This window comes from Triticum urartu, chromosome 4 (assembly GCF_003073215.2).
Source record: "Triticum urartu cultivar G1812 chromosome 4, Tu2.1, whole genome shotgun sequence".
Classification (NCBI taxonomy): domain Eukaryota; kingdom Viridiplantae; phylum Streptophyta; class Magnoliopsida; order Poales; family Poaceae; genus Triticum; species Triticum urartu.
Window position 1 is genome coordinate 342,591,432 of NC_053025.1, and position 17,367 is coordinate 342,608,798.

The window sequence follows — 17,367 nt, forward strand, 5'->3', positions numbered from 1 at the left end:
ATATTGCCATGTCAAGCCTCTAACCCACCTTGTCCTCGCAAATCGTTATTTGGCTATGTTACCGCTTTGCTCAGCCCCTCTTATAGCGTTGCTAGTTGCAGGTGAAGATGAAGTTTGTTCCATGTTGGAACATGGATATGTTGGGATATCACAATATCTTTTATTTTAATTAATGCATCTATATACTTGGTAAAGGGTGGAAGGCTCGGCCTTATGCCTGGTGTTTTGTTCCACTCTTTCCGCCCTAGTTTCCGTCATACCGGTGTTATGTTCCTTGATTTTGCGTTCCTTACGTGGTTGGGTTATAATGGGAACCCCTTGACAGTTCGCCTTGAATAAAACTCCTCCAGCAAGGCCCAACCTTGGTTTTACCATTTGCACTAACAACCTATCACCTTCCCTTGGGTTCTGCAGACTCAAGGGTCATCTTTATTTTAACCACCCCCCCCCCCCCCCCCCAGCCAGTGCTTGTCTAAGTGTTGGTCCGAACCTGTCAGCCACCGGTGGCCACCAGGGGCAACTCTGGGCTGGCCTACCAGAAGTTTGGACAATCCGGTGTTGCCCTGAGAACGAGATATGTGCTGCTCCTATCAGGATGTTGGCACCTCGGGCGGCTTTGCTGGTCTTGTTTTACCATTGTCGAAATGTCTTGTAACCGGGATTCTGAGTCTGATCGGGTCGTCTTGGGAGAAGGAATATCCTTCGTTGATCGTGAGAGCTTGTGATGGGCTAAGTTGGGACACCCCTGCAGGGTTTTGAGCTTTCGAAAGCCGTGTCCGCGGTTATGGGCAGATGGGAATTTGTTAATATCCGGTTGTAGAGAACTTGACACTTAATTTAATTAAAATGCATCAACCGCATGTGTAGCCGTGATGGTCTCTTTCCGGCGGAGTCCGGGAAGTGAACACGGTCTCGTGTTATGCTTGAACGTAAGTAGTTTTCAGGATCACTTCTGGATCTTCGTAGCTTCTCGACCGTGCTTTGCTTCTCTTCTCGCTCTCATTTGCGTAAGTTAGCCACCATATATGCTTAGTGCTGCAGCTCCACCTCACTACCCTTTTTCCTACCCATAAGCTTAAATAGTCTTGATCGCGAGGGTGTGAGATTGCTGAGTCCCCGTGGCTCACAGATTACTTCCAAACAGATGCAGGTGCCGATGATGCCAGTGCAGATGACGCAGCTGAGCTCGAGTGGGAGCTCGATGAAGATCGTGTTCGTTGTGTTATTTCGTTTCCTTTCGATCAATAGTGGAGCCCAGCTGGGGAGATCGGGGATGTTTTGCATTAGGGGTTGTCTTCTTTTATTTTGGTTCCATAGTCGGACCTTGATTGTATTCTGGATGATGTAATGCTATATTTATGTATTGTGTGAAGTGGCGATTGTAAGCCAACTCTGTATCTCTTTCTTATTCAGTACATGGGATGTGTAAAGATTACCCCTCTTGCGACATTCCTACAATGCGGTTATGCCTCTAAGCCGTGCTCCGACACGTGGGAGATATAGCCGCATCGTGGGTGTTACACACTGGCTGGGCCGTGGCCCAGTCCGGTCTGGCGGGATTTTTTAAACCAGAATTCGCCCGAAAAATTCCTAGAAAATAAAATAAAAATCTAAAAATACCAAAACAAATTTTCACCGTCTAAATAAAATAATTACAACAAGATGAACATTTTCTTGGCCCCTAAAATGCAATTTTAAAAAATTCATATTTTTTTTCTAATTCAAATAAAACTGCAAATAAAATTATTTATTTGATTTTAATATTTTTCCTCCAATATCTCATTTATTTTGAAGAAGTCATATTATCTCCTCTCATATATTTTAATAAGAAATATTTTTGGAGAGAAAAATTATTAAAACCAAAATGATCCCCGTTTCAATATTTGATAAAATTCAAATATGAAAAACGTGAAATCACCAACTCTCTCCATGGGTCCTTGAGTTGCTTAGAATTTCGAGGATCGCAAGAAAAAATGCAATAAAATATGATATGCATGAATGATCTATGTATAACATTCCAAATTGAAAATTTGGGATGTTACAAACTTACCCCCCTTAAGATGAATCTCGCCCTCGAGATTCGGGTTGGCTAGAAAACAGGTGTGGGGGTGGTCTTTGTGTAGATAATCCTCTCTTTCCCAGGTGGCTTCATCCTCGGTATGGTGGCTCCACTGAACTTTGCAAAACTTAATAACTTTGCTGCGAGTAACTCGGCTGGCAAACTCAAGAATCTTGACAGGTTTCTCCTCATATGTCAAATCACTGTCCAACTGAATTGCTTCTAGGGGCATTTTATCTCTTAGAGGAATATCGGTCATCTCTACATGACACTTCTTCAACTAGGAAACATGAAACACATCATGTACTCCTGACAGTCCTTCGGGTAACTCCAACTTGTAGGCAACCTCTCCCATGCGTTCCAAAACTCGGTATGGTCCTACAAATCTCGGGGCTAACTTTCCCTTAACTCCAAAACTCTTAACTCCTCGCAGAGGTGACACTCGTAGATATGCTCTGTCTCCAATTTCATAGACTACCTCCTTGCATTTCGAGTCTGCATAACTCTTCTGTCTGGACTGAGCTACCTTCAGTCTATCACGAATCAGCTTAACCTTCTCTTCGGACTCCTTAATCAAATCCGGTCCAAACAACTTGCGGTCTCCAACTTCATCCCACATCAACGGTGTTCGGCATCTTCTTCCATACAGGGCTTCAAACGGTGCCATCTTCAAACTGGCCTGGTAGTTGTTGTTGTACAAGAACTCCGCGTAGGGTAAATTATCATCCCAACTAGATCCATAGTCTAGCGCACAAGCTCTCAACATGTCCTCTAGAATCTGACTGACTCTCTTGGTCTGTCCATCTGTCTGCGGTTCAAAAGCTGTACTGAACTCTAGCCTGGCTCCCAAAGTCTGGTGCAGTTGGTGCCAAAACTTTGAAGTAAACTGTGTTCCCCTATCTGATACGATGGTCCTTGGAACTCCATGCATACATACGATCCTGGTCATGTATATCTTGGCCAACTTCGCACTTGTATATGTGGTTTTCACTTGGATAAAGTGAGCTACTTTGGTCAAGAGATCCACTACTACCCGGATAGAATCATATCCCGATCGGGTCCTGGGTAATCCGGTGATAAAATCCATGCCAAGCTTATCCCACTTCCATTCGGGTACCGGCATAGGCTGCAATAATCCTGCTGGCTTCTGATGTTCTGCCTTCACTCTCTGACATACATCACATATGACTACATACTCGGCAATATCCTTCTTCATTCCAGTCCACCAGAAACGCCCCTTCAAATCCAAATACATCTTGGTGTTTCCGGGGAGTATCGAGTATGGTGAGTCATGAGCTTCCTGTAATATCAACTTCCTGATCTCTGCATTGTTGGGCACAAATATACGGTCCTCAAACCATAGGGTGTCGTGCTCATCCTCACGAAAACCTTTGGCTTTGCCTTCACTCATCTTCTCCTTTATCTCAGCAATTTCTTTGTCATCCTTCTAGGCTTCTCGAATCTTTCCCAACAACGTCGACTGAACTTCCATGGTTGTAACAAAACCTCTAGGAACTATCTCTAAATGTAGCTCCCTGAAATCTTTTGCTAACTCGTTTGGCAATACTTTACTTAGGAATGTATTGGCATAACTCTTCAGGCTCAAAGCGTCTGCTATGACATAGGCCTTTCCTGGATGATAATGCAGTCTCATATCATAATCCTTTATAAGCTCCAACCATCTCCTTTGCATGAGGTTCAACTCCTTCTGTGCGAAAATGTACTTCAAACTCTTATGATCCGTGTACACATCGCAATGCTTCCCAATAAGAAAATGTCTCCAGGTCTTGAGTGCATGCACTACTACTGCTAACTCCAAGTCATGTGTGGCATAATTCAACTCATGCGGTCGAAGTTGTCGTGAGGCATACGAAACAACTCTTCCGTCTTGCATAAGTACTCCTCCAATTCCTAAGCGAGAGGCGTCGCAAAACACTTGGAAATCCTTGCGTATATCCGGCAGAATCAGCACCGGGGCTGTAGTCAAACATTTCTTCAACTCCTGGAAACTTGCTTCACATTCTCCAGTCCAATGGAACTTGGTGTCCTTCTTCAATAACGTCATCATAGGCTTCGCAATCTTAGAGAAATTTTCAATGAATCTCCGATAGTATCCCGCGAGTCCAAGAAAACTATGGATCTCTCCAACTGAGGTGGGTGCCAACCACTTAGTGACCGACTGAACTTTGGTGGGGTCTACCGCTATACCTTCTCCTGATATAACATGTCCAAGAAATCCAACTTCCTTCAACCAAAACTCACATTTGCTGAACTTGGCATACAACTGATGTAATCTGAGTTTTTCAAGAACTAAACGCAAATGCTCCTTGTGTTCCTCTTCATTCTTCGAGTATACAAAAATATCATCAATGAACACCATGACAAACTTATCCAAGAACTCCATGAACACCTTGTTCATCATACTCATGAAATAGGCAGGGGCATTAATCAATCCAAATGGCATAACTGTATACTCATATAGCACGTACCTTGTGGTGAAAGTTGTCTTAAGTATATCCTTTTCTCGAATCTTCAGCTGGTGATATCCTAGTCGCAGATCGATCTTTGAAAACACTTTAGCTCCTTGCAGCTGGTCAAACATATCATTGATCATCGGCAGTGGGTACTTTTTCTTGATCGTCACTATATTCAACGCATGATAATCAACCACAATTCTCAAGGAGATCAAGAAGCAAATGATCGAGTTCTTGGTAGGGTCTCTTCGATCCGGTGGCATGCCTGGTAACTCTGGAAATACATCTGGGTAATCCTTCACAACGGGCACTTCCTCCTGAACAACTCCCGTGAGAGAATTTACTTGGGTTCTTCTTGGCGTATGCCTACATACATACTTGATCCTTTTTCCCTCCGGGGTGGTAAGCAGAATTGACTTACTGGCGCAATCGATGTTTCCTCCATACATCGACAGCCAATCATTCCTAGTATCACATCCAATCCTCGCAACTCCAGAATTATCAAGTCAGAGCGATGGTTAATGGCATCTGAAAACATCCTCTGCTTGCCATATACTCAGCTTCGGGTGAGGTTACTAGCATAGGTTTCCTAAGAACTTTAGCGGGCAACTTATACTTATACACAAATCCCCTTGATATGTATGAATGCGATGCACCAGTATCAAAAGAACGATCGCAGTAAATGACTTAACTAAAAACTTACCGATAACTGCATCTGGTTGCTCTTCAACCTCCTCCACATTCACGTGGTTCACTTGTCCTTTGTTAAATGGATTGGGCTTCTTCCCAGAGGTCCCATTACCATTTTCGTTCTTCTCTTCAGGGCACTCAGTGGCATAGTGTCCAGTGTTCCCGCACTTGAAACAAGTAACATGGCTTAGGTCCCTCTTGGCGGGTGTGGCTGGATTGGAGCGGTTCTGATTGCTGCTTGCTCCATTCCCATTTCCATTCCTTGGGCCATTATGATTATGAGAACTTCCTCCATTGTGAGTGTGGCCTCCATGGTTATGGGTAAGCCCTCCCGAGTTCTAGGTAAAGCGAGGCTTCTGCTGAGCTCCTGAATTGCACTTCCCTTGTCCATATTTCCTCTTGTGGCTCTCTATCTGCTGCTGCTTCCCTTCGATCATGAGAGCTTTATCTACCAACTCCTAGTAGTTGTTAAAGGTTGCCACCATTAACTGCATACTCATCTCATCGTTCAACCCTTCCATAAACTTCTCCTGCTTAGCGGCATCTGTGGCCACATCATCTGGGGCATAGCAGGAGAACTTACTAAACTCATCCACGTACTGCCCCACAGTATGGTTCCCTTGGCGTAAGTTGCGAAACTCACGCTTCTTCATGCTCATAGCTCCAGTTGAGACATGGGCTGTGCGGAATGCTTGCTGAAATTGCTCCCAAGTGACATTGGCTATAGGAAAAGTGGTTGTGTAATTCTCCCACCATGAGGCTGCTGGTCCATCCAATTGGTGTGTGGCAAAACGCACCTTCTCAGCACCTGTGCAACCTGTGGTGGTCAACTCTCTTCCAATCCTGCACAGCTAATCATCAGCAACTATTGGCTTGATGCTACTGGAAAACACCGGCGGCTGCAACCTCAGAAAACAGGCTAAGTTGTCAACTGGAGATGGTGGCGGTGGGTTGTTGTTGTTGTTGCCTTGGTTCTGAACTAACAACTGCATCAAGGCATTCTGTTGCTGGATCAACTGAGTGAGCTCCAGTGGGAAAGCAAAATCGGGGTCACGTCTTGGAGGCATCTGATGGGTTTAGAGGAAAGAGATTAGAATAGAATGAGGTCTGGTGAGAAAGCACTACCCATATGCACATGAGACAAAGACAATCATATCATATCACTCAATCAATCAAGCAAAGGCATACAATCGATCTAACTATTGTTATAGTGCTCGGGCTACTAATATTTACATGGGGGAGTACTACTAATAGTATGGTGGTCTACTAGAAATTTTGATCGGTGGAAGACTCCATGATATCCGCTCCAGCTTCGTCTTCAGTCATCATCACTACTATCAGGGTCGGAGTTGGTGTCGTCGATGATGACATAGTCTTCAGAACGAATCTCCTTAGGTTCGTCGTCTTCTCCTCCTGGTGCGGGGTCTCCCATGAAAACTCCTAGCTTCCTTGTCATGTCATCATTCCTCTCCACAAGTATCATCATTTCCTCCTCATATCCATCGCGTGTAGACTTGAGTTCTTCCTCTAGCTCCGTGATCCTGGTCATCGCCTTCTTCAAATCTATCATGCTTGCGCACATCTGGTTCTCCTGGCGACGAATGTGATGGTTTAATTCTTGGATGAAAGCTGCAATGGACCTGTCCTTCCTGGTGTTGATCGTCTCCCATTGCTCTTCTCGGTGCCCACATATCTGTTAGATAGTGTCCTTAAGCTCCTTGTGTTAAACTTCGCCGATGCGCCCTATAGCAATGTGGGCTGCCATACTCTTGCCTAGACTCCAGGTTGGTGCATAAAAGGAAAACTCTATGGGTTTATTGACTGGCATGAACGTCCTTCCTGGAACTTGAACTCGAATCATCCAACGCTCTTCTTCTGGTAAAGTGTCGGTATAGGTCCCGGTGAAGCTTGGTATTCCAATGTTCAGGTACCTAGTGACTTCCTTCAAGTGTCGTCCAAAAGGCGTGTCTTCATCCGGTTGTGCAAACTTGTTCCTCGAGTCCGCCATCCTAAAGAGTAGAAAATGGAGATGAGTCAGAAATGAGTAGAGAAGGGTGGCCTATGGCTTTTCTTAGTGGTCGTGTCCTACATTTAGCGTGTGCTTTGATACCATCTTGTAGCGATCTGACCTCAGACGGTCAAGTCTCTGTGCTTCAGTGTCATCCCTGGATTGGTAATGCTGACACACACAGTACTCGAAGGATTTATAAAAGAGTAGCAATCACACCCTTATTACATCGAATGTCTCAAGAGAGAGAACTTATTACAATAAATATGGCTTAGGGCCATCTAAACTAACATAACAGCGGAAGGCTTGGAAGATAAAGTGAGTCCATCAACTCCAACCGCATAGCTGAGTGCATGACAGCGGCCTAGCGAACCTTACTCCTCGTCTAAAAAGTCTGCAACATGATACGTTGCAGCCCGAAAACGGGTCAGCACATGGAATATGCTGGCAATGTAACACGGTAGAGTAATGAACAGATAAAGGCTATCACTATATGCATATATGGCTGGTGGAGGTTGTATTGTTAATATGTTTTTGCGAAAAGCCAATTTTTCCCTACAACAAAGGAATATATTTTATATGTTTTTGCGAAAAGCCAATTTTTCCCTACAACAAAGGAATATATTTTATTTAACTATCATGGTAGTTGAAAAAACATTGAGAAGGTTCCTCCAACTCAATTCCAATTAAAAGTAATTATCAACCCAACAAATTAATTTAGAGTGATGAGATTCATATGATAATCCAAGAACCAGATACTCAAGATGTCCATAACCGGGGACACGGCTGACCATGATTAGTTTGTACACTCTGCATAGGTTTGCACACTTTTCCCCACAAGACTCGATCTCCTCCGTTGGATTTCTATCACTACATGGTGTTTGAGAAACGGATGACCGAGACACAGTCTTTCAGAAACACTAACTCTTTACTCTGGGTGGACAGTTACACCTACTTTCCCCTACATCTGCTAGCCCACCACTGAAAGAGGTCATGCAACATACTCAACTATGCTAGAGCCCATAATAGCTTGTGGCTGCACATGGAAGTTTCTAGCATGAACAATCTTATGATCCCTTTGAGCCTGGGTGGCGGACCATAGGATGATCACACGGGTACTCCGGGATATCCTAGGACAACACTGGATTCTCCAGGTGCCCACAAGCAATACACCCAGATGTGTATTAAAGTTGCCACCTTAAGTTGAACCATTAATTAACAACTCACATCTGTCATGGATACACTCAAACCCAATCCACATCTACGAGCATAGCATGGCAATATAAGCATAACGTAGAAGTAACTCCCAGGGGTTTGATAATAAAACAGGCAATCGGTTCTACCTCATCATCTACTTCCCAGACCCACATGTTTAAGAGATCCTACTCATGCAATGTGTGAGGGTTGAAACTAATGCATAAAAACTGGGTGATAAAAGGGTATGATCAAAGTGTTACTTGCCTTGCTGATGATCCGCAAAACCTAGTGACTCGTAGTAGCACGCTTCGCACTCAAGTTGTTCTATCGCAAACAAACAATAGCATACATAAGCAATCAAGCAAAGATGCACGGGTAAAACTCAAATAAGAAGATCTAACCAGAAAGTTCAACTTCAGAACTCCGGTTTGCAAAAAGAATCAAATCAAATGGAGCAACGAAACTCAAAACAATGAAAGAAACAAGATCCGATTACTAATCTGAACTAAAGTCAAATTTTACAGTACCAAAATCTTGTTCAAGTTGGTTAAACAGAAAAAGGACTTCGAGACAAAGATCTAGGCACTTGTTTCACCTAATTTGAATAAACGAGCGAAAAGTTATACTAGATCAAAGATTAGGGCAGAAATCGCAATCGAAAATAATCGCGAAAAAACCCTGGAAAAGGAAAAACTGACGAACAGGCTAACGAACGAATGTTCGTTGTCTGCGGCTAACGGATGAACGACGTTCGTTAAAACGAACGTACGGACGAATGTCCGCTAAATAAATAAACCGACGGAAAACCGAACAAACTGATCTATAAAAAAACTAGATCTAGGGTTTCTAAAAAAACCAAACGGTTAACCAAAAAAGACGACAACGGCGGCCACGGCGTCGACTACCTCCGGCGAGGCTCCGGCGCGGCGTCGGGCTTGCGGCGGCGGCTTGCGGCGGCGAGGCGTGAGGCGGCGGTGGCTTGCAGCGGGGGTTGTGGGTGGCAGGGTACGGCGGGGGGGGGGGGGGGGTTTTGGGGGGGGGTGTTGGGGTCGAGGCCGACTTGGAGGAGGGGCGGCTGTAGGATCGAAAGTATGTCTAGAGGGGGGGTGATTAGACTACTTGACCAAATAAAAACTTAACCTTTTCCCAATTTTAGTTCTTGGCAGATTTTAGCTATTGTAGGACAAGTCAAGCAATCATCACACAATTCAAGCAAGCATGCAAAGAGTATATTGGCAGAGGAAAGTAAAGCATGCAACTTGCAAAAATGTAAAGGGAAGGGTTTGGAGAATTCAAACGCAATTGGAGACACGGATGTTTTTCCCGTGGTTCGGATAGGTGGTGCTTTCCTACATCCACGTTGATGGAGACTTCAACCCACGAAGGGTAACGGTTGCGCGAGTCCACGGAGGGCTCCACCCACGAAGGGTAATGGTTGCGCGAGTCCACGGAGGGCTCCACCCACGAAGGGTCCATGAAGAAGCAACCACCCACGAAGGGTCCACGAAGAAGCAACCTTGTCTATCCCACCATGGCCATCGCCCACGAAGGACTTGCCTCACTAGCGGTAGATCTTCACGAAGTAGGTGATCTCCTTGCCCTTACAAACTCCTTGGTTCAACTCCACAATCTTGTCGGAGGCTCCCAAGTAACACCTAGCCAATCTAGGAGACACCACTCTCCAAGAAGTAACAAATGGTGTGTAGGTAATGAACTCCTTGCTCTTGTGCTTCAAATGATAGTCTCCCCAACACTCAACTCTCTCTCATAGGATTTGGATTTTGTGGAAAGAAGATTTGAGTGGAAAGCAACTTGGGGAAGGCTAGAAATCAAGATTCATATGGTAGGAATGGAATATCTTGGTCTCAACACATGAGTAGGTGGTTCTCTCTCAGAACATATGAGTTGGAATTGTGTATGTGTTCTGATGGCTCTCTCCACGATTGAAGAGGAGGTGGAGGGGTATATATAGCCTCCACACAAAATCCAACCGTTACACATAGTTTTCCAATCTCGGTGGGACCGAATCAACAAACTCGGTCGGACCGAAAAGGTAAACCTAGTGACCGTTAGTGATTTTCGGTAGGACTGACATGCAACTCGGTAGGACCGATATGGTTAGGGTTTGGGCATAACGTAATGTCGGTGAGACCGATTACACAAACTCGGTGAGACCGATTTTGGTAATAAGCTAACCAGAGAGTTGGTCAGGCAAACTCGATGGGACCGATTTGCTCTTTCGGTGAGACCGAAAAGTTACAAAAAGGAAACACTGAATTTACCTTGCAATCTCGGTGGGACCGATTCGCTCTTTCGGTGAGACCGAAAAGTTACGAAAGGGAAACAGAGAGTTTGCAATCCCATCTCGGTGAGACCGAGATCCCTATCGGTAGAAACGAATTGCTAGGGTTTGGCAGTGGCTTATGACAAGTGAAACTCGGTGGCACTGGATAGAAAGAATCGGTAGGACCGAGTTTGGCTTAGGGTTTAGGTCATATGTGGATATGGGAAAATAGTTGAGGGTTTTGGAGCATATCACTAAGCACATGAAGCAAGAGGCTCATTAAGCAACACCTCATCCCTCCTTGATAGTATTGGCTTTTCCTAAAGACTCAATGTGATCTTGGATCACTAAAATATAAAATGAAGAGTCTTGAGCTTTTGAGCTTGAGCCAATCCTTTGTCCTTAGCATTTTGAGGGTTCCACTTTCACATCCATGCCATGCCAATCATTGAGCTTTCCTGAAATAGTCATCTTGGAATAGCATTAGCTCAATGAGCTATATGTTCTTATGAATTACCAAAACCACCTAGGGATAGTTGCACTTTCAATCTCCCCCTTTTTGGTAATTGATGACAACATATAGATCAAAGCTTCGACAAATGATAATAAGCATGAAATATATCGTCGCTTTGAGAAGTATGTGACAAGTAAGAGCTCCCCCTAAATTTGTGCATATTTAAAATTTGCTTTGGACTGCAAATGCACAAAGAGTTAGAGTCATGGGTTACTCTTCCATGTCACATACATCTTGGTGGAGCGCTTAAAATGATAAGAATGAAATACATGCACTCATCACCAAGAATAGTGAATGATCGCATAAGATAGATAAGATGATGATATTAAGCAAACATTAAGTGTAGCTTATGATCAAACACATGATCATCAATGTCTCACAGATAATGACGTAGTATCTCAAGCAAAAGAAAACAAAGTTCGAAAAACCACCAAATAAAACAAGAGAGAATAAAAGCAACACTCTCTCTCGAAGCCTATGATCTATACATTTTCTCCCCCTTTGGCAACAAGTTACCAAAAAGTTCCTAGAAAATGCATAGTGCTAAGTCGACACTCAGGCTTGATCTTCAGGTGGTGGTGGAGTCCGGAGCACTCCAAGGACGAAGCCTTCTGTAGACGTGGTCGGAGTCGAGGCTGAAGTGGATGCTGGAGCTGGTGGAACTGAGACTGTAGCTGGTGCAGACGTGGTGGCTCTGGTGTCAGCAACTGGCACTACAGACGACCTCGGACCTCGTGGCACTCTGGCAAAGGCATCAGTTGTAGTCTTGCCTCTCCTCTCCTACATGTCATCCTGGAGCTGCTCCACTGCAGTCTGAATCTCTGTCACTTTGACATCCAAGTCATAGAACTTTTGTTCCATGATCCTCTCTAAGCTTGCCTGGTTCTGAGTTAGGGTGGCTAGTCCTTGCTCAATCCACAGTGTGGATGCAATCAAGTAACCAAGCTGCTCTTGTTTGGTTTTCAAGAAATACTCAGATGCCTCCTCTTGAGTTGGCATCTTGGCAGCTTTCTCCTTCCTTGCCTTCTCCATCTTGGCTTGTGCTTGAACGGACGATGGTTCATTCTCATGCATGACAACCTGATTATCTTCAAAATCTGGATGAATGGGCAAGTGTTCCTTCTCCAACAAGTATATGCATGTGCCCATCTTCGAGTTGATTAACTCCTAAATCTGAGGGGCATAACCACAGCTCCTCTTCTGATCAGCTGTTGTCCTCTTAATGGTCTCTACCATGAGGCTCATCACCTTGAACTTCTGTGGCACATCAAATATATGAAGCAAATTGATCGCATGGCCTCTGATCATCTTGTGATCACCTGACTTGGGCAACAAGGTGTGCCTAAGGATCCAGTTGATAGTTGGCAGCCCTGACAGAAGATAATGCACTGAGCCAAACTTGAAAGTATCAAGTGCTTCATTTGGAATTTCCTTGTACATGTTGGACATAGAGTTGTGGTCCATCTTCTTTTTGGCATATACATCCAAGTCATCTTCCTGCTCTTCTGGGGCATTGATCAGCTGAGCCCATTCAGCAACTGTAGATTGGTACCTTGTACCTTCAGACATCCATGTTATCCTTCCATCTGGGTAGAAGTGTGCTGTGGAGTAGAATTGCATAATGAGCTCCTCGTTCCACTTTGTGAGCTTCTGCCCAACAAAGTCTGCAACTCCACAAGCACTAAAGCTGTCAATCACACCAGGATAGTGTTCCTCATTTTCCTTGATGTACTCCCAATCAACCCATCTCATGTCACAAACTATGGGCTTCTTGTCCAACAAAACTGTCTCATAGAAGTCCTGCTGTTCCTTAGTGTGAAACCTGTAATCAACAGCAGTTCTTCTCCTTGAAGCATACGGATCTGCTTCTCTCCACTTCCTGAGCCCTGAGTCTCTCCTGAGCTTCATGTCCTCAGCCACAGGATGAGCATCACTATGGTCTGGGATCTTGGGCTTGAGCTTTCTGAGCACTTAACCTTCTTCTTCTTTAGCAATGTCAGGCACTAGGGCCTTGTTCTTTTCAGCTGCAGGTATGCTCCTTGTATTCCTCTTTGGCTTTGGCTTTGGAGCTAGCTTGGCCTTAGAAGCAGTTGACCCTGATCTTATGGCACCACCCATCAGCTTGGGTGCCTTAGGTGCTGGTGCAGCAACCTCTTCTTCTTCATCCTCATTCTTCCATGATGGAAGCTTTTCCAAGCACTTTGGCTATGGTCTTCTTGATCCTTTCCTTCCTTTTCTTTCCCTCAGTAGCAACTGGCTCTATGGGAGTGGGTTTCTCAATTGAAGCTCTGGCCTTTGACATAGGCTGCCTGCCTGCTGGCCTTTTGATTTTCATCCCTGGCTTTGTGCCTTGAGCTGAGCCATGTTCCTTCTCAATCACTACTCTCTTTGAAGTTGCTTCCTCTTCTGCCACATAATCCTCATCCTCTGATTCTGAGGTTCTCTTCTTCCTCTGTCTGGTGGCAGCTTTTGGCAGACTGCTAGGAGTACTTCTGCTTCCATCATCTGAAGAACTTGAGGGACTAGTGCCCTCACTCATCTGCACTTGCTCTTCTGACATGTTCTGGCTATCACCCTAGTCTGACATGATGAACAAGCTGACTGCTGACCCTGTGAACAGTTTATAGATGAGGTAGAATAGATGAGCATCACAAAATGCAGAGATTTTTGCAAAAGAATGACTCAAAATCTTAGTTTTAGTTTCCCACTGAAATCATCTCGGATCTACCGATTTTCAAACTCGGTGATACCGAAGCAGTTTTTGGAACCTAAACTAGTGAACTCGGTCAGACCGAGTCACAGTTCGGTGGCACCGAGACTGCTAGGGTTTCACAGAGTTCCAAAATCGGTCACACCGATAAGTAATTCTCGGTCAGACCGAGTTTCACTTGTGCAATGGCATAAGCCAAATCGGTGGGACCGAGTTTTTCAACTCGGTGGGTCCGAGATGGTTTCGGCGGAAACCTAAACCTAGAATTTTCGAATCAAACCTAATCTACGAGTTCATTGACTGGATAGAAGTTTAACAAACGTGGCAAGAATCATGATGATCACAATGTGCTAAGAATCGGATTGGGGAATAGCACAAAGATCGATTCCATACCCTAGTTCGGCGGAGACTCGCTACGACGGCAACGGCGGGGTAGAATTCCCGTTGACGGCGACGGAGACCAGCAACTGGAGGCGGCTGGCGGCGAGGAGACGATCCGGAGACCAAGTTGGCAGAGCAGGCTATCGCGCGGGCGAAGGGGTTCGGAGAAATTTCCAAATTTTTGCCCGTGACTATATATAGCCCGACCCTGTCGGTGTGACCGAGTGGAACAACTCGGTGGCACCGAGATGCAAAACTGTATACAGTTGTTGCAACTCGGTGTGACCGAATGGTTCAAATCGGTTGCACCAAGATCGAAAACCTAGATCAACTTAATGATCTCGGTAGGACCAAAAGTAGGGTATCGGTCAGACCGAGAATCATAAAGAGGTTTTGGAAGTTTAAGTCTATGACGAATCGGGGACTCCGAGCGCTCCTCACACAGAGTGGTTCGAATCTGACTTGATCAAATTTTGTGATGTAGCATGAATAGAGTTTGAGACGAGAAAAGCATAGATAGCTAGAGGAGGTTCTTAGGCATTCTTGTCCATCCACTTGGCAAAAGGAAATAAAACCAAACAATCAAAACAACAAGTGGATGTCCTCGAATGAGTAAAATATGCAACCAGCATGCTCACACAATAAGATGGCAAATTAAATATGTGACAAGGCATGCACAACCAATTCTAGAATCTATCAAGCAATTTGCGATGACAAGGTCATCTATATATGAGTATATTGACTTAGGAGTCAAGTGAGAACACTTGATCATAGGTCATACTCATCGTTTAAGCTCAAGTGGGGTTACCACTTTTACATAAAGCATTGTTGTGTTCACATCTTTAGAGTTGCTTTAGCTCAAGTCTTAGAGTAAAGCTCCCCCTAGATGTGATATCCCCCCTTAGAGGGATGAACTAACCTCGGGTTTTGTCGATGATGACTTCATGTAGATGTTGAAGATGTGGATGCTCAATGTTGATGTAGATCACTTGGAGCTATCCATTTGAGTGAATGCACTTTCAATACCTACATGGGTTAGTCCCACAAGGAACAAACAAGGATATCCATAGACATAGAGTGATGCACACACAAGATGATGTCCATGAAAACTTTTAGGTTACCTTGTCCCTTGTCTTACCAACAAGAGGGTTTGTGACTCCTTGAACTAGTGCAAGATGTGGAAGTTGATTGCACTTGTTCTTGCCAAAATGATAAGAGTGAAGTATGTTGGCGGAGTCACCCTCAAGAACTCTCTAGTTCTTCTTCTTTTGGATCCACACATCTTGATGGGAATCCTTGGAGTTGTAGTCGTACTTGATGAAGTGGAACTTGAAGTAGTCTTGGGAATCCACTTGACTAAGGTCTTAGGAGCTTCTTCAAATGCATCAATTTCCTCTTGAAGCTTGTCCTTGCCTTTTTGCTTGTAGTCTTGTGGTGGAAGATCATCTTGAGCTTGTGTCCCCTTGAAAGAAGTATCATACTTCTCTTGTTGAGGAACAAACTTGTCTTGGGGTATTGATCTTCTTCCCACTCAACTCCATTGGCATTGAACTTTCGTTCAAAACCAACACCTTGATTCTTCCGGTGCATTCCTTGCTTGCGCACAATTTCCTCGAATTGCTTACTCCCGGCAAGGCTTTTGTACACTCCTTTCTCTATAATTCCCTTCAATAAGCTATTTTCTTGCTCAAGTGTAACTTGGCTAAGAGAATCATTAGTGGAATCAAGAGAACTACTAGAAGCAACAATATTGGATTTAGCATGATCATTGTTACTGCTAGAGGAAGAATCTTTCTTGTTCTTGTTACTAGACTTGACTTGAGGCATGTAAGTGGATAAGAGTAAACGCTTGGCAATGTAAGAAGAACTTTTCTTGCGGAGATCATCATTGATTGCTTTTAAGAACTCATGCTCTTGCTCAAGATTGAGCTTTTCAAAGCGTAATTTCTCATGAGCTCTTAAAAGTTCTCGATGATCTTCGAAGATAGTTTCATGAGCTAACTTAAGAGTGTTTAGTTCTTTAGTTAGAGCCTCAATCTTCTCCTTATCATTGTCATTCGTTTTATCTTGATTAGCATGATTAATTGACGTTTCATCATAGTATTCATCACTAGAGTTGTCAACAAGCAAATCATCACCTAACAAGTCATCTTCATCACTATTGAAATCAACATACTCGGGGTGTGTTACCTTAGGACCTTTGGCCATGAAGCATCTTCCAATTCCTTCATTTGGTGAGTCAAATATGTCGTAGGAGTTGGTTGACACAAGTGCTAGACCGGCAACACCTTCATCTTGAGTATCTTCAGAGTCGGAGTGATAACTTCTCTCGGAGTGGCTGTCGGAGTCGGAGCCGGATACCCATTCACCAACATGAGCTTGATGTCTTCGTTTTGTGTAGCTCCTTGATGATTTTTCCTTCCTTTCCGAAATCCTTGCTTCTCCGTGAGTATCTTCGTTCATAACGATCATCTCTACTCCTTCTCTCTCTTGGTGGTGATTCTTTGCTTCTTATTTTTGGAGAATCTTCTCTTCTCTTGTAGGGAGCCGTACACTCATTGGAATAGTGTCCGGGTCTTCCACAACTGTAGCAGTTTCGCTCTCGACTAGAAGATCTTTTGTCATTGTAGGACCTTGACTTGAAGCTTCTATCTTTGCTTCTACTCTTGTAGAACTTGTTGAAGTTCTTCACCATTAAGCTCAATTCTTCATTGAAGTTTTGTTTCTCACTTGATGATGTAGGGGCTTCACATGAGGCTTTGTAGGCACCACTTGATTTGTTGTGAAGTTCCTCTTTATCCTTAAGTGACATCTCATGAGCAACAATTCTTCCAATCACCTCCGTTGGCTTGAGATCTTTGTAATTGGGCATCATTTGGATCAATGTGCACACGGTATCATATTTTCCATCCAAGGCTCTTAGAATCTTCTTGATGATGAATCTATCGGTCATCTCTTCACTTACTAAGCCGGCAATCTCATTTGTGATGAGAGCAAGCCTAGAGTACATTTCAGTGACACCTTCACCATCCTTCATTTTGAACTTGTCA